Below are 19,545 nucleotides of genomic sequence, written 5' to 3'. Positions count from 1 at the left end.
ATTTATTTCAATATGTCTAAAATCAGTTTCCGAAAAAAATTAACCCGACAAAAGACTTAAACGAAAAAAATCGCAAGACCGAATTTTTACATAAGCGTAAATTTTTTTATTAACATTCTGGAAAAAAAAATAGAAATTATATTTTTTGGATATAATCTCTTAAAACGGTCAAACGCCAGGGTACAGATAAAACTTGTGAAGGCTTCAGTATTATCAGGCACATGTAGGTCGGATAATAAAGCGGACAGCGTTACTTTCATAACTAAAGTTTGGAGTGTTGATAAGAACAGTGTGGGTATCGATCGACTCATTAGCCAGTCCGCTCGCGTATCGAGGTGATAAGCAATGCGGGTGTTACCACCGTGTGTCGCCCACATGACACTCGACATTTGCACGACTTGTTTTACGAACGAAATGAAATAGCTAAAATTTGAACGAAATTATTTTTCCCGTTTGATTTTAGCTATTTGATATTTCGTTGAGTTGAATTGAGAAAAGTTAGAATATTTTTCCGTCAGTTTTTCACTCCAGTTAGTTGGTATATTAAAATAAATTGACAAATGTTCGTCTCTTTTGAGTATATCAACATTTACGTATATTCAAAGATTGAAATTCAATGTTCAATTTGAATGATTTTTCGTGATGGTTTCTTTTACTTTGTTTAAATAATTACAAGATAACTGAGAGGTTTAATCATGTCAATTTGAATTAACTACAGATTAAGACTGCATTTTTTTTAATTTAAACTTTGTACTTACACATATAATTTTTGTGACATTACATGAGAAATGCAGTGATGTACTGGAGAGCTTAACTCCAAAAGAGTTCTCTTACAGCTAACCATAACATAGAGAGAGGTTGTTTAATTTTTTAATTCTAATATCCAATAAAAGTTACATCGAATAGAAGATACGGTATATTAAATATAAGGCTTGCGGACCCTTTGAAGTATCTTTGTAGTGAAAGGGGTCGACAACTAAAGAGACGGTATTGTAACTTCTCGAATTAAATTCCGTAGTCAACCAATGCCAGCTAACGCTTCTCGATTCTGTTATATTTAGTACACGGCGCCGCCAAATTTGAATTAATTCCATCGAAATATTTAAATAAAATAACGACATTTCTAACACGGCATTGCGGATTGATGTTATTTGATACTGAAGTTTTGGGTCCGTAAAATATGAATAAGCTAAAAACTTGATTGAGCACAAGTATTTAAGCAATTATTATTTTTCACCATATTATTTAATTATAATATTTCTAATATTTTTTATCGCGTTGTCTTGTTTGATCCTATCCTATTTTATTTATTTAAAAAAATAATTAAGAACTATTAAGGTAAACTCTTTTAAAAACTATTAAGGTTTTTAAATCTTCTAAGCATGTTTCGGTAATTCAAAATTAGATGCATTTGGACGCTCCTTATACAAATTGTTAATTATTCAATATAGTTATTTCTCAGACATAATGTAATACAAATATTTCGCCTCAGAAATCGAGTAAAGTTAACTGAGCCACGTTGCCGTTAAATTCTAAACGTTATCTTGGAAATTGTTAATTAAATGAACTTAGAAGTTATGAGATTAGTAACAAGAACGTTATGCGATCGCGTATCGTGTACGTCGGAACATTATATTCCAACTTACAGGCGCTTTAGTTTGTTAGAATGTAATCATATTCCACGACTACCAAAACTAACCTAACCCATATATACATATATAATGCCAATTATTCTTTAAAGAATATATTTATGTAAGTTATACATTTACATTTTTAAATAAAGAATCTTCTACTTTTCTCTAAGTTTAGTAGTTATACGTATCTAACATTAGTAACAGTACAATTGGTGCCTCATGCCTTTAGAATTATTACGGACAAATGTTCTGTAAATGCAAATTATTCAAACAAACATATTGCAGTTTTCTTCTCACAGGCGCAAGTATTAATTTCCTACACTTCAAGCTTAAGGCTATAAAACTTTGTTCTTCTAAACAAGAAGACAGCGTCGGTGTATGGTTGTATTAAAATTTCGAACAGCTCAAAACTTAGCCGCTTTTGGTGTTCATTACATTGGAAAGTTGGTTAAAATTCATACAAGTCCAAGTTCTAATGAACACTGTTCGGGGAAGTTGGCCGATAGAGCCAGCGATCGCTTGTCGTTCTTCCACGGCGCCTTTTTGTTGGATGAATGACGTAAAGCGACCGGCTCTATGCCACTTTGTTCCCGATTTAATTGGGATATGGATACACGTATTGATTACGCGCACGGGACGGCCGGCCGCCACAAAGTGACGTTCGTATCGTGTGACATGTTTCATTTGTTTAATTAATATACAATGGACACTTTTGTTACATTCGTTACCGAAAAAAATACCAGTAATTGACAGTATGCAATCAAAACCACTATGCCATGGTTTGTTAATTATAAATCGGTAACATTTTATCTTAAACTTAAGACTTCGGAATCAAAAGATGTTGCTTGTACTTTGGTTGAAGCCGGTAATATTTTACATGACTTTATTATAACGTCCCCACCTACAATAAATTAGTAGGAAATCCCCGAGCCACGAGACAATAAGAAACGCCGAGGTTCTGCGGCGGCAGACATTAGCCCTGTTGTTATTCTAAGTGGATTAAGGCCAACGCATTTCAGATCTGCTTAAGCTCGAATCCAACATTAAGTCTGACAGAGAGCTTACTTGCGGTTGCACTTTGTCCTCTTTCAATTCCCCATTTTACTTAAAAACAAGTAAACTTTTTTTATTGGTCAAATTATTCTATTCAAAAAAGGCTTCGCAGCTTTTTGTCTGTAACGGTAACATTAGCAAGTACCTCGAAATATTACTTTTGCTTTTAAATGTCTATTTAAAACATAAATTATTAAGCGATAATTATAACTTTGTAATTTTGCGACGCGGCGGCTATATTCAACGCATTTGGCTTCCAGTCAATAAAATTATCGTCGTTTATCAACAGATGACGACCCAACAAACACAAGCTTTATAAACACGGGGCGGCCGACAAACTCATTAGATAAATGAAAGAGTTTTACAAAACGGGGTGATCGGCACAGGCGGGTCGCGGTCGGTGTGATGGATCGACTCGCGGGAAAACGAGAACGACCCAACTTGTAATACTCAGTATAAACTAAGAAATATTGAAACTTGTTGGCATTGAGTTATACTTAAACCCCTTTTCCACTAAGACACTAGTCGAGCACGATTGCTATTACTATGAGCAATATAGCACTGGCATGCTCGCAATTGCTACTTCATAAATAGCATTTGCACGAAGTATGCCGCTTAGTGAAAAATGCCCTTACTTTCTTCTATTTGGCGGAGTATATTGTACAAGCACCCGGAGTTATAATGAGATACAAAACATTAACACGTTGTGTTAATTATCAGAAATTTCTTTAAAGATGAATATCGAACTTGAGATTACTTTGAGATCTTTGCTATATAATATTAATATAAAAAATACACACTTTTTTTGTTTTTATTTATTTATTATTTTATTACTTAAGACGTCAGCTGTACAACTTTATTAGATAAAACGTGGGGCCTAAGAGCCTAGCACGAATATTAAGGGCCTACCCGCGCTTTCGTAACATCATCGACAAAATATTATGTCAAAATTTGTTGGTGTAATTTACGCTCGGTAGGGGCACAAATTTTACCAATGACGTCACGAAATATTCTCACGAATTTTCGAGCTAGGTTCTGGTCATTTCATTGAATTATATTTTTGTTTCGGAATATATTATTTAGCAAGAAAACAACCCAAAATTATCTGAAGTATGGTACGTTTGATAGGTAATTTTTTTTAAGTAGGGTAAAGTTTAAAGTTAACTTGATTTCTAAGCAATGATGTTTCTTGGTAATCGAATGGTTTACGTACTCTAGTTTGTGTACAAAATATGATAGGTTAAATATATTTGTACCATATTATTACCTTTTTTTCACTAAAGTTAAACATAAATCAATATGAATGTAGTAAAAAAATCAGAGCAAGAACAGTTTTTTTTTTAATTTACCTTTTTAGTTATTTCCATAACATCGTTATATACATATCTTTGTTGTAAAAAAATAAGGATGTTGCAGACAGAAAAGCCGGAAAGAGGGAAGTCGTATAGTTTACAAGGACAAACCTTCATTCGTCTGTTTATTTGGGAAAGGCAAACGATCACTCACTGCGTGGCATTATCGATAAGAGTACATATTATTTTTTTGTGTTATTATACGAAACTCATATCGATTGAAGAAGAAGTATATATTTACCTGTACTTCTTATTGTTGTTTCGATGGGGTTCACTAAATGCCTCTTAATAGAAATCTACTATGGGACGATGTTATTGAGGTTAATATCTCAGGCCCGTATTGAGGTACGATAAGTTTTTGTCCCTGTAAGTGGGACAAAACTTATATGCGACCCTTCCTCTTGTATCACGCACAATAAAACTAGTAAAGTACTTGAGAAAGTCAACAAGTATGTGAGTGACTTATTTTATGCACTCCCATGAATTTAAATGAACATGAATTGAATGAAACTTACCTCCTCAAATTCTAATACGTTTTTTAAAACTTGTAGTGAATGACAACTGATCTTAAACAATTATTTCTTACAAATAAGCACAATTCGGTTGAATTAAAACTATTTCTAATTGATATAAGCAGACTTTAAAAAATTTATCAATCTCTAAGAAATTCGATTAGTTTTCGAAGAACCGTTAAATTACAAAATAAGCAACAAGTTAGAATTGTCAATTTGCTGGAACCACGGACCGGATGTAAAGCTCTGAAGCCGGATATCATTCGGTCGCCACAAGTGACGCTAACAGACAGTAGATAGTTTAAACAAAAGAGAACTTTAAACGACTTGATCCTCTTTTAGTTTTGAACTGTCAAATTTCTGATAACAATGAATAAAATTCTCTTGTTTTTGGTACTTAACATAATAAAGATAAGATCTTCTGAATTATAAACTACGAACTCAAAATCAGTTCCTATATCAAGTGTAAAAGTGTTGAAATAATGCGAGAGTACGCTAGGTAAAATGCCGGCGGTATTCATAAGCCGCGAGCCACTTTATCACCTGAGCTGAGGTTTACGGCAGCAGGCGGCAGGGGGCGCTGAGGAATGCGCGCGCGCTATAAACTTGTCTTTAATAATCGCGCACTTTCGCTGACATGGAAAATAGTTTACAAGCAGTCTGTGCTTACAGCCTCTGTTTATCTCGTCTTTATTACCCGATAGCGCCGCCTTCTTTCTAATCTCACGTATAAAAAGTTTATACGATTTTTAGGGAGCCTTTTACGGTTTACACTCTGTGCAGACGGAATTAAAGTTTAAATGCTTAATGAGTTGTTTGTGAAGCGCCCGATTAAAAGTTTTTAAGATTGCTCGCAGAGTTTTCGTGGCGTCGCTGTTACTGGCAATGAGTTTGAGAGTTCGACGCCCTATCACTTACGATATTTTAATTGCATTTAAATCTAATCTTACTAAGTTACAAACAATGTAATTTGTTTAAATGGGAGATTGTTATTACTGTTACTTTTTCATAAAGTTTTTTTTTTACCTAATTAACGAGGTAAATGAGGTTCTAAAAATAAAATCGCATCAAACAAATGATCAGACCGATACAATGAAATGTTGTGAAATGAATGATTTCAAGATTTAAAACGTGTTCATTTTAAGTACATAATAAGTTCAAAAACAAAATCAATACAGACAGACTTTTGTTACATAAAAGCAAACGATAAAGTATCTAAAACATTGGCAAAATGTGAAAAGTTACGAGTGGTGTGGTCTCAATATCGCGAAATAACAATATCAGCGGCGAATATCAGGAGTTTATTCGCTTGAAGTCAATAATCGCAGTTTCTAAGTCACTTAACGTAAACGAGTGGAGTGCGGCGAAAGCCCCGACCACTCCACTTCGATACCAAACGAAACGTACTCGTATTATATAGACTACGCCTAACTGGGAACTCTTATTGTACAATAAAAATGTTACGAGGTAACTCTATTCAATGATCGTGACTGTTATTGAAATCTTCGAATGTATTCGAGAAATATTAACGATAAACCATTGATACAGCAACGAATGTGTTCATGATTTGGTGTAACAGCGTTTGAACAATTGAATTTTATACTTCTGAAATATAAAATATGTCTGTGATGTCTCATAAAATTGACCATATCTTTCTACCACTACCACTATCTTTAGTCTAAGAATTTATCTTATACTTAAGACCGATTGATTATTTTAATCTATAATTCTTTAAATAAATATAATTAAATTTATTTAGAAATCACTTAATTGTAAACACATCATTTAGTTGTAATACATGAAATAATATAATACATAATACAATTTTTTTTTGACCAAAACTTTCCTGCCTAAACTATTAAACGCCAGTGACCGTGTAGCAGTATCATGCGTAGCGTTTAATAATTATTCTTGCAAAGAGTCAAGAATTATAAATTAAATTTAATATTAAGCAATAAAGGCCTGTTACCGAATAAGCCAGGTACATACAGCGTTACACATAACCTCATTGTTGCGGATAAGCCGTAAATCCCAAATCAATGTCAAGGACTTAAAGTCTTTGAAAGTTCCGGCGTCTGTTTCACTTTAAGGAGCGCTATGATCACGTCTGCACAGAGAGTAACACAAGAGATTATTCAAAATGTTTTCTCTTGCGTCTTGGAATTGGTGTTTTAATATTCTTGATTATTTATAATGCATGAAAGGAATTTTTAAATATACATTTGAAGTCGTTATTTTCATTAAATCGCAAATAAAATAGAGTACGAGCCATTTTACAATTTCTCTACATTATAAATTTCAAAAATTTAGCTAAAATATGATAGTTCTTGGTTAGTCAAGGCATTACATTTGATAATTTCAACAAAAGTTTCATAAACCTATAAATAACCACCGAAATTTTAATTGACGGTCAAAAGCAATAACACTTCACAAACACAAAATAACTAAAACAAGCGTCTATCGATGCAATTCCCAAAAGGATACGCGCCTCTATTTTCCCGTCGGTGAGCAAAGTCAATATGTCGTCGGATCGGAGATGAGTTATTTTTCCATAATTCTGGCTGGTGCGTCGGTGGGCGGAGGCGGGCGGCGTACGGCGCGCATCGAGAATTCCCAAATAAATAATAAATATGTCAGGTCGCGTGAGCTGAGACATGTGAAGGCATTGCTACCACAGAGCATTGCAAACTCGGTTATGTTTGTTTTCAGATTTCATATTCAACGGGATGGCTTTACTGTTTTAGTTTTGACAAAGTGTTTTGCATGCATGCATCACAGCTCAGTTTGAAGTCGTCAGTTAGACATTCGACATTATATATGGTTTGGGCTTTGCAGATTTTATAATAAATATTTTTAGATATTGCAATACAAGAATTAAATATTTTCTTTGAACTATTGCTAATACTACTGATACATATATCATGTGATTTTATTTGATGTATCTGAACATTTGGGTCCTGTGTGTTTGGGTTGCTGTAACGTGAAATAGTTATCCCAATAGTTTGACGGGGACGTTGCTGCGGTCTGCGCCTGTAGGGATTTAACACCCGCTCAAAAACTTTTACATTTTCACATCTTATATTATTCCATCAAACGTTCTCGAAGCAGCATGAATTAATAAACTATCGAGAGAAAGAGCCCGTGTAAAGTTATAAAAAACAAACCGGTAAAATGATAAGGGTTTTGTCAATTTTGTTTCTAAAAGTTATAAGGATACCTTTTACGTCACCTCATATTCCAAAAGTAAGTTTACAAAGAGACATATAAAAATTGTAATAAAAAAACTAAATAAATAAGCCTCATTCTTAATGAATAGCCAATTCTTCATTCTTAATGCAAAGCCCAGAATTCAAAGATTTATAACAAACTCTAGTCACATTCATCCGTAATTACGTTGCCGAATTTCATCAGTTACATGTATTTAATATTAATAAATATTTACGATTACAAAACAGTTTGTATGTTAAGCAGCTTATAACATTTCATGAAATTATGCTTTACGCATAAATCGCCTTACGCAACGTGACGGTGACGACACGTGACCGGCGCCTGAATTCTAACTCTCGAATTTACAGAGCGGCCTCCAGTCGGCAAAGCCGCATTTCACTACTACCATTCACAGAGGATCATTCTAAGTCCCATCAAATCCATGTTAATGGGTATTGTATGTACCCTTTGAGCTCTGTATTCTCTCTACATTTCTCTTATTTGTTATGTTACAAGTAACATGCGTCATATCCGTAGATTTGTATCCATTTCCCTAATTAAATAATGCTGCTATGAGCCCGTGTCTCATATTATAATAATATCTTCGCTTTCGGAATACCATTGTCGTTGTTTTTACATATTACTTTTTACTGTTCACAATACTGATTGTAAATAACTAATTCACAAGTTCGTCAATGACTTTGGATGAGTCTCACCAGCTGACATAATTTTATTTCATTAGTATACAAGCAAACGTAAATTATAACAGTTAATGTAGAGCTTTACTTTTCTTAGCACATGTATGTACTCGTATATATTAAGTTCTTTGCCATAACATACCACTGAGAAGTTCCAATAAAACATACATAGACTCCGAATTACTTTTATATAGATAATTTCCATAATCTAGCATGACATTTTTTATACATTTATCTATTGTCCACAGATATTTATAATTCTATTTCACTTGTGCAAAAAGACTAAATTAATCGATTTCGCAATGGATACATCGACATTTTCCAATATTTGTAACATAAATCTACTGCAATCCTATCCCATTTTCAATGGCATTGAATAAACGAGTTTCAGTTTTAATTATAACGAATGTAATAAAATGAATACGTATAAAATGACGATATCCCTCACAGCTTTACAAAATACATGCCGTTTATCTGTAATTCGGATTTAGTCGTGTATCCGGTGGCATAGGCGCGGGCTACAATTTGCACCGGATGCTGGTGCTACGGCGTAGCGGGTGCGCTATCATTCGTGCATGGACCATGTTGGTGGGTGCACGTGTGTTTAACAGCTGTCTGCGTTTTATACGATCACATTACGTCGCCGGTCTGCCGGACAATTGCTGCCGTACGTCGCATGCACGACCTCTCTGCGATTCCATTACACTAATTCGCCGGACATCCGTAGCACTTGTAAAATAACATAATCGAGTCACCACGTTGCTATCCAATTATCGCTGAAGAAATAAATTCTCAGCGAATTTCATAATTTAATTTACCTTATTTAAATAACCGATATTTTAATTGTAGCAACTTATAAATGTCTATTTTTTACAACCTCTGGAAGACGGTCTCATTTGGAATCTAGCTAATAAAAAGCATATACTAAACCTGCTTTTATAAAGTCAAAATGCTTAAGTAATGACCCGTTAAAGAGAGTAACCGACGAAGACAAACGAAGTGTTGTGTTACTCATAATACAAAAGAATGGATAAAAGCGCTCTCACCCGTGAGCCAACAAGTTAGCTACAGATTAAGGGCTTACATTTTTCACGCTTTGGCTGTGAAAGTGCCTTTTGATACTACGCCAAGTCTACTTTTAACAGATTTTGGGCTTTAAATTCTGGTCGAACAGTAGGTTAATTAACTGATAAAAATTGCAAACAAAAGTTTTTGTAACATTTGTAATCATTTTTATTGTATAAAGATGTATTTTTTGGTCTCCTGGTAAAAGAATTAAAGACTGTCAACAGATTTGTAATTTGCTTCAGGGATTCTGAAGCCTCAGTCCCATGGGTCGACACACAAATTGTATCTTCACCAGCCGAAATGCCCCGAAACATGTCACCCTTCGCCCCAACATAATTACGAGTATTTTAATAGCATTATTTCAATGTTATTTTTTCCTTCTTATTATGTACCTAAAGAATAAACTTACAATTAAAATACGAAATGTATCAGTTTTGCTTATTTATAAAATTAGAAATGAGTATAATTTCGTCAAATTATAGAGATCCGTCCTACTGAAGGCACTTACTATCTAAGTCAAATTTATAAGTCATTTAAATATAGAATTTCGTATTTTGCAATTCATTTATAAAATAAAAATAATAACGGAAACTAAAAATTACTTGTAACGTCTACTTAATTTTCTTATATAATTACTTAAATAATAAAGACATTTACTTAAGATGCTTACAATACTAAATAATTTTGTTTGAAATGAAGAACAAATATTAAATTTAGAAATACAAGGAAACATACGAAAGCAATATCGTATCTACGCTACGAATTTCGTCGTTTTGTGGCCGTGTGTACCGCTAATAGGGTATTATGAACTTCGACCAAGAACTCATGGGCTGAGGGCTCTTGAGAGAACATCTTGCGGGACGGGGGCTGGGGGGATGGGAGGGGAACATCGGAGGTATCCCGCGGTAGCGAGGCGAGCGAGATTACAAATGGCAAGATAAGCCTCGAATTAGATACAACGAATTTTGTATGAAGTTGTAAGGATATAAAGCGTCTTGTTACCTGCTTTGAGAATAATATATTAAGTTTATTTCACACACAAGCTTTTAAGTACGCGATATAAAAGCGCGCCCTAATAATAGATAAGTGAAAATTGTATGAGTTTTTTAAAAAAGGATTACATTTATAATTTAAGTAAACAATCTGTTGTAAAAATATAATTAAAAAGCTAAACATTACTAAACATTAACAATCACATCATGATACGATTCAGATTCTAACATAAAAGATCAGATATTATGGTGGGGACTACGAAGTTAGGACAAAATTACTGGGTCTGGGGTCGGTATATCAGCGGCTTAGTGGTACACGCGGGGAGCGATGCCCGGGGCTAGGGGTGCGGGATGCGGGGTCTGGAGTGCACAAACACAAAAACATCCCGCCCCCGAGCTGTTCTTAAATCTCAATTAAGGTATAAAACCGTGTCTCGGTCCCGCACGTACACTGAATTAAATTAATGGCTTCACATATTGCAACTGTTGCGGGACGGCCTCAATTAATTGCTTCTTTTTTCGTTCTTCCCTTATTCTTCGCTAAGGTTAAATGTTTTATTAGTCGGCGGAGTTTCTTTAAGGTACTTTGTCTAATTATTTGACCGTGACACGTTCATGTGACATTGATTTATTTCCCCAAAAGAAATATATTTAATTGGAATATTTTATCTGTTGCACCAATAGTCGGCTTGAATGTTGTTATTGTACGACCTCAAGGAAAACAACTGTAATGTATAAAAAATTGCTCATTTCGTCTGTTGAGTGTGCGTGGTGAAAAACTAAATTCTAGTCTTCACATTCCTATCCTTTTCCTTTCAATTATTTGCGAAAGGGATGGGTAGGTATCTATAGGAAGGGGAAATACCTTCTTTCTGTACGTCCTTTCCTCTGTCATTTTAAAGTAGACAATGCATCAACAAGACGACAATGTTGGAGAGCAGCAGTGGCTTTGTTATTTTAAAGAAATCATTTGGCTACTTGCTCGTTTGCTGCCCTATGCTATATAAAAAAAACATTATATAATATTGATTTAATATATCATTATTTGTTAAATTGAAATACTGCATAATCGAGCATCAGGTGCAAGTAATAAACCCAATTAGCGAGGCAGCCTCGGAGCGACGCGGCTCCTTCTCGCTGACTCAATCGAGTTTGGAAGCCGCTTACATTACCCGAAATTACTTTATAACACAATATTGTATAACTCAAGTTTAACAAACTTAAACTATTTACGTAGTCGGCGGTTTCCGTGTTCCGCGCCGCGAGCATGTTTCGTACAATATACAAGACTGTGCCCGCGACTTCATCCGCGTGAAATACTGTCTTAGGGTAGTATTTTAATGACTTATGCTAATTATTTTGCTTAAAAATAATGTTTTTTTAAAACAAAATATATTATACTTACAAAACATTCAAACAAACCGTACATAATCCCATACAAACTTTCATCCCCTATTCCCTCCTATTGTAATTATTCAAACTTCTGGGTAAAAACTTTTACAAACATTAAATGTCTTATTTATTTATATCAAATTAAAATCCTAAAAAATAAGTTTCAAATTTCTAACTGTAAAGAAAAAAATCTTTCATTCAAATTTCCATCCACATTTAGACCTTTTTCAGGCTATCTGTGTGCCTAATATCTTTTAAATCGGCTCAGCAGTTTTGGCGTGAAAGCGAGACAAACAGACAGAGTTACTTTCGTATTTATAATATTATAGTAAGGATAAGCTATGTTCGCAGCCTACAAATCCATAGAGTCATCGTCATGGCAACCGGTAAAACCCCACTGTGAACAGTCAAAGAGGAAAGTGGAATAATGATGCTATGAAATATGGCATTTCGCCCGCGTATAGCGTACTAAACATGACACATATTTTTAAGATACAGAAGAAGCGTCGACACCTTTTGAAGCGCTCTATGATCTTATTCCCTCTTATCTTTTTATCTTTTACCTTGTTTACTTTTGACCTTGAATGTTTTGCATATTGAAAATATCTTATATCACTGTGGGTTTCTAAGATGAATATCTCTGTATGAAACTTCTTCCTTCTTCATCCCTGTCATACTCGTAATATTTGTCGACAACACAGATAACAATATGTTTTATACCGAGATTTTGGTTTTATAAACCTAATGGTTATGGTTTGACTGTATAGTAATTCATAAACAACCTGCTCTGTATGGTCGGCACAGTATGTACTACTCCTCCATACATCTCTATCAGCCATCATATCTGAATTCAACCCCTTATTACGCATATGTATCCAGTTCCATTCATCTCACTAAAATTGTGTAGTCTCTGGACAATTTAATTGATGAAAGTATCAAGGCATGAGTGACAATATTTCAACATATATACTATGAATAGATATAGCATAGTAGCTTTAGTAGTGTCAGTATGTTAGTATATTGTTAGGTACTAGCACAACGGTATGCGACCGCATTCCGACCTGTATCTAGACATGGCGGAAATTAAGCGATTCATTACTCTAATTTACAATGACAACACATAATATGACTGGTCTAGAGATAAATAGATTGATATGAAATAATTGTACTGAACAATGCAGATATAAAGCATGTTAGATAATTACGTTAACTATCTTTTGTAATGAGAAACATAATTAACTGATAAAATTTCACAGTTGTTGAAAACTAGGAAAGATAATTGGTTTAAAATTAAATAATTTCTCGTGTCCCATTTTAAGCACAAGTTCTAATTAATAACTTTTTAAATGAATTCTATATAATATCAAGTTCTTAAAGGTTAAAAATACCAATTGGAAACATTCAATTACGAGATAATGCGAATTGATTCGATTATTTTTATCTGACATATAAATTCGTGCATTCGTTTACATTTTCATAACGAATGTGTGCATTTAAAAAGCTCATTACGTGACGTCACTACGAAGTGACATACGACTGGTCGTAGCCCACGCAGGATAATAACTTATTGATTTTTACATATTTTCACAAAGTCCAAGCTTATAAGTTGTCATGTCACCTGTATTTGTTATCAGTGATGTACTAAAATTGTTGAGATAAATATTGGGGTTAGTGATTGTACATAAAATTGTTATCTTCCTGATTCACCTAAATTACAATTCGAAAAACTTTGCAATAACTTTAAATTCATTTTAAACTTATCACTATGGATGTTTTATAGACTCTACGGTTTTTGCTTACTTCTCTATAGTAGAGATATAGGATTCTATTATAGCCATAAAAGTAATGTACACACAAATGCATTGAAGAAACTGAATCATTTAAACATTTTGAGTATCAGCTGTTGAGTTATTCGAATATCGTTTTATTTTTATGGTCGATAAAAAAGCTGTAACACTCCATACATCGGTTACGTAGACGTTACGAATAGCGCAAGTGAAACGCATTAATTCGCGCACTGATTGTTCGGGTTTATTAGGACGAGCTTTATTGCCCAGTGCGTGCGGAGTGCGGAGGCGGGCAGGACCGCTGCACGGATATTGTTCCACGTGACAATAAATAAGACGTAAAATTTTATTTTACAGCGGTAAACGAAAGAACCTAACGAAATTACATTCAATTACGGCGTCCCCGGCCGCGCATTCCGCGGCGGCAATAAAGGCTGCAAGCGGACGTTCCTAGCGTAAATTTTTCGGACATAAAACTCTATAAAAGTGAAGTTACTGAGATGTAGAGGTACAATAAATGTTTATAGAGGTGGGACGTGCCGCAGCAGGATTGTCCCGCGCCCACTCAATTAACTTTAGGCGGTGCGGCGGCCCAAATAAAAAATTCTCTTCCGCTTCCTCATTCGCAAAGCAAACAGGTATAAGTCAAATTAAGTGTGCAAAATAAGGTTGCATTAAATTAGGTCACGGGACCAGAGTGAGACTTTGAAGGGCTCGTGACTTATGGAATTTGAGAATAGCTTAAATAATTCAGTTTTTTGCACTGGCAGAAAATTTTACTATGCAAATGGTCTTTTACAAAGAAATTCCAACATTTTTAAACAGTTTTAAATTATGATGTTTTTGGATAACGGTTCAAGGAACAATAGATTTGAAAAAAAAAGGAATAGTATGCTTTGTAATCACTTATTTTGGTAAAACAACAAATATGAAATTTTTCGTAAACAATGGTCAATTAGTACATGTTAAAAATATTTCATACAAAACAACCAATCAAGATTTCAATCAGAATGAAAATTTCACATAGCGCTACAAATTATCCACTAACATAACTTTTCTTACCTTTCACAAAATCAGAGTTCCTCTCTTGCTTATTACGTAACATTACCCAAAGGACGTACGCGAAGCGAATACGACCCGCGGACATGTGTCATATATCATTACACGCATTATGAATCATAATTTTAAGTGGTTAAAGTTTATTTTTGCACGATACTCGTGAATGACATCGTAAGGCAAACGTTTCTTTAGGATGATGGAAAAGGTGCTCTCACGGGGACGACTTTAGGCCTATTAATCCTTACGTGAAAAGCTTGTCTAACCGTATTCCCGCTCGCGGCTCGAAAAGGGAGCGGGAAAATTAGAAAATCTCTTGGAGAATAATTTAAGACGAGGTAGCGGTTGAAAGGTTAACTTCGTTTTATCTCGGTAGTACTGCGGCACCGCGGGGCGCATTCATGTCATCGCAAAGCCCTCGGCTGCTCATTTTCGGTCGTTTAATTTGTGAATGCAGTGACGTTGCAAATTGTCGGGAATTAGAGGAAAGAACTTTGAAGTCGAGTGTTACAAATTAATACTCAATTTGTTTGGTTCAGTCAATCCGTTTATGAGCAAAACCTCTTAAAGTTGTTTGGATGGAAATGCGCAGAAGTTGTTTTTGGACACTTTACATTGAATTTATACGAAGCTTATTAAAGAAATAATTTAAAATAGATACTTATAATAATTTTACGAGCATACTTTAGGTACCAGTAAAATAATATACACAACATAATAAAGCTTAAGTACTGATTTAAGGATATAGACTTAATCATTCTTTTAATTAAAAAAAAAACTTGTTAATTTAATATTATGATAAACAAAAGACTATAAAATATTAACAATTTATAAAGAAGATAAATTACTTTTTAACGAGACGATTATTAACGAGTAATGTAATGCATTGGTTGCGATTCTAAGCGTGTTTTAGGAACATTATAAAATCAGAGGGAGAGCGCTGCCGCCGGCCATATCATATCGGAATTTCTTAATCTTCGAGCGGTTCTTTTCATATTTAATTAATCAGTAAAAGCATTAAATTCGTATGTTCAAAAAACCTCCAAAGTAAACATTACTTAAATAATGAATTTACCTAATACAATCCTTAATCAAGGCTATCTAAGATAATATTAAATAAATCATAAAAAAAGCAATATTAAAAAAACGAATTAAGTCTCAATTTGAGAAAGAACGAAGTTCAAACTTCATTGATCAAATAATCAGAAACCCTTAAAAGTATGTTTTTTCAATATTACAAGTAGGTAAGTAATTCAAGCCGCTAGACAGTTGAGCATCTGAGATTGCTCGTAGAGCCGCGCCGCTATCCAAACGTCTCAAACACAGGCGAAACTTCCCTTGCAAAAGTTCATCCCGTGATCTCATATTTTCGTATTTTTCTTGCGGAGGACGCGGAGCGTGAAACGTTAAAATATTCCATAATTTTCGATACACTTACGAGGATGAATTTCGAGTTAGTAAAGTGTAACAAAAATACTCGCTCTCAAGTTTGTCGAGAAACTTGAGAACGATTAACAAATGTGCTGCCTTCTGTTAACATTTATGGGGAAGTGGGGGCAAATTAATAAAGTTTTTGATTGTAAGGCGAGATGTAACGGCGGCGTCGCGAGTTTTGGGTATCTACTGTCCTAGTAAAATATTGACACAAATCCCTAACTTATAAAATCGTGCTTACGTCCCCGGTGTAGGCAATATGGGTTTTCCATCATTTTGATGTAGGGCCCCGGGGCGGCGCGGGAGTGGCCGGGTCGGTGCGGTGCGCGGGGGGATACCTGGCCTGTTGTGCGCCCCGGGTTTGTTTGCTGATCGATATGTGCCGGCTTTGTGACCGACACGAGGACCGCACTTATATTACCTTGTAATGCATTTCCGAGGAAACAAGTTTACGTGATGCCACTCGTGAAAAGTGAATTTGAAGGCCAGATACTTCGCGTCTGATTTAAGTGAGTATCTGCCAACGATAGACGAGTGGGCGGATATTGATAGTACGGATACGAATATCCCGGATATTTAAATATAATGTTACTAATATTATAAATGCGAAAGTTTAGATGGATGCATGGATGAATGGATCTTTGTTTGAAGGTATCTCCGGAACGGCTTAACGGATTTTGGTGAAATTTGGCACAGGTGTGGACTATAGTCTGAAAGAATACATAGGCTGCTTTTTAAGTTTTCTTTTAATTCTGCTCGAACGGAATCGCGGGCAAAAGTTACTTATATATAATGTTACCTCTATGACAAATACTTCAACTTTTTTTTTTAATTCAAATTCCAATTAGTACACTATTTTTGTGTAGCTTTGTATACGTATGTATAAATACTTTTGATTTCGCTGGCAACTCTTATAAATAAAATATAATAAATATAAATATTATTCTATCTGTTTCTATCTTTAATTCGGCTCTTAAGCACATATTTAATATTATTAAGGATTAAATCCTAACTATCGAAGTAAGTCTGATTCACGAAAATAAAGATCCGAAATTAATAACCAATAAACTTCGAAAAGCATTCGTAGTGCATGAAACAATGCTTAATCCTCGATTTGTAGAGGGTCTACGTGGAAATGGAAAAATATTTGTCTGGCGCGGGCCGTGCGACGAAGTGCATATATGCCTCATCTAAACTCAAACATTGCATTTTATACTCTAACATAAGTGAATATAGTTGATAACGCTTTGCAAAACAAAATATTCTATTTAGTGTAGCGGTGCACGTATTTTATGTGAAGGTTAAAACAAGCTTGAACGTGGTACGTGTGAAGTGTTATTTTCTTAAATCTCAGTTTAACTGTTGAGAGAAACATTTAACAGATAATTTTAAGCGTTTAACTTTAAGTATTCCGCTTTTTGTATTTTTTGACAAGATTTTATTTAAATTACAAAAACGAACTTTAATTATTTTGAATGTATTCGAAAACAAAGTCTAATCGAATTGTGTACCTTTGAATTGACTAGCATTGAATACAAAAAAGTTTCGTTCACTCTTGTCGTTTAAATTGTACACTTAATTTGTTTAAAACATCTATAAAATTTTGTTGATCGGAATCGATAGCGTTAACGATGTCGATACAATATGTAAATTAAGTTAGCGACGCTTAAAGTTGGGATGCCGTTAACGCGAATATGCATTTAGTGGTTCCTCTCAACTTTCTGAATAAGCGTACCCGCCACCCTGTCTGCGGCCGGCCTTATAAAGACATTATGCAAACATCGAGATCATAATATTATTAGGGTATAATCATAACTTCTGACATATGGTCCAAGTATCTAAAACAGTTAAAACTTTAATTTCCATTAATTTAATAATTTATGACATTAAAATTAAAAAGTTTCGTTACTAAATAGAGCTACTGCCCGCAACTTCATGTGAAAAAAGCAGATTGAATTACTATTCATTCATTACTATTACTACGTGTTATTTGAGACTGTGTTCTGTGTGCCAAATTTCAATAAGATATTTCGAACCATTGTAGAGTTAACAAGCAAATACGTTAATCAAACATCCCACAGGAACCGTATGCATTTCCGGAATCATAGGTAACACATGTGTTCTTCATCAATACCAAATTTCATCGAGATCAGTTTCGTCATTCTGGTAATATCTAGTAATAAACATCTATCCATCCATCCAAACATACGCATTTATAATATTAGTAGGATTATGATAACGTAGTCAAAATATGAACTTAGCATATCATTGTCTTTACTCGTATCAATATGTTAATAGTTATTAAGTCATCACAATTTGAATGATCACCCTTTGAAAAATAGATACCGAAAAATGACTAGCATAATTTACGATTTTTTTAGCTAATAATCATAAAAATTTCTTTACATATTTACGTAAAGACAATCGCTAGTTCTTGTCCTAGAGACGCAGGATAAAGACGAGTTTTAATACCGCTTTTACGCCGTGTACCCAGATCGAGTTTCCAGTACCATTCGAGTCGGATCACTTTACACTGCTCAATCCTGTTTTAATGGAGCTATTAGCTTTTATACGTAATGACCGTGTAAACTGGTAGCCGATTGTAAACGCACGTTTAATGTCTTTATTAACATTGAGGATATATTAAATGAATAGTTTATTTATTTAAGTAATTTTTTTTTTTTAGCGTGTATAATTACAGTTGTGTATTGTGTATCTAGTTATTTAACGATTCTATCCTTCAAATCGATCCAATGATTATTTAAATTAAATTAATTATAGTCTCTGGTACATTAAGTAATAGTTAATATACCAGAGACTACAAAACAAGATCGATCGAACTCTAAACACACTCTTCTTCTAAGATTGCTATTGTTATCATAAAAAAGTCAATTTACAAATACCTTGGATGATCAAAAATGTCCTCAGATCTATTATTGGGGTCGAATATTAGTTTACTGACATTTTGGGATGCTTGAAATTTAATTGATAAGACTTAAAAATCTTCTTTATATTTACTAAAAATCTGACATAACGATAAGTAGTAAATAGAGATTTAAATTTAATGAATTCACAGACAACATTAAAACAAAGTCCCGTTTTAGTTTTATTAAAACAAACAGTTTAAACATCCCCGGCTCTTTGTTTGCACGAGCGGAATATTAAAGTAGAAGAGTCGAATACACTAGAGACAAACCAAAAACGAAAAGTTGAACTTGTTGCGTTCAGAGAAAACTAATAAATGTTTGTCGCGGCGTCGCCGGCAGCGGCGCGATGCTGCAGTGTGACATTAAAGTTGGCCATAAAGTGAGCGTGCAATATCGAGTTAGCGACTCCCGCAGACCAACAAGACGCTAGCGG

The sequence above is a fragment of the Papilio machaon genome, chromosome 16 (genome assembly GCF_912999745.1).
Source record: "Papilio machaon chromosome 16, ilPapMach1.1, whole genome shotgun sequence".
NCBI lineage: Eukaryota > Metazoa > Arthropoda > Insecta > Lepidoptera > Papilionidae > Papilio > Papilio machaon.
The sequence above is the reverse complement of the archived record's forward strand: the minus strand, read 5'-3'. Positions refer to the sequence as shown.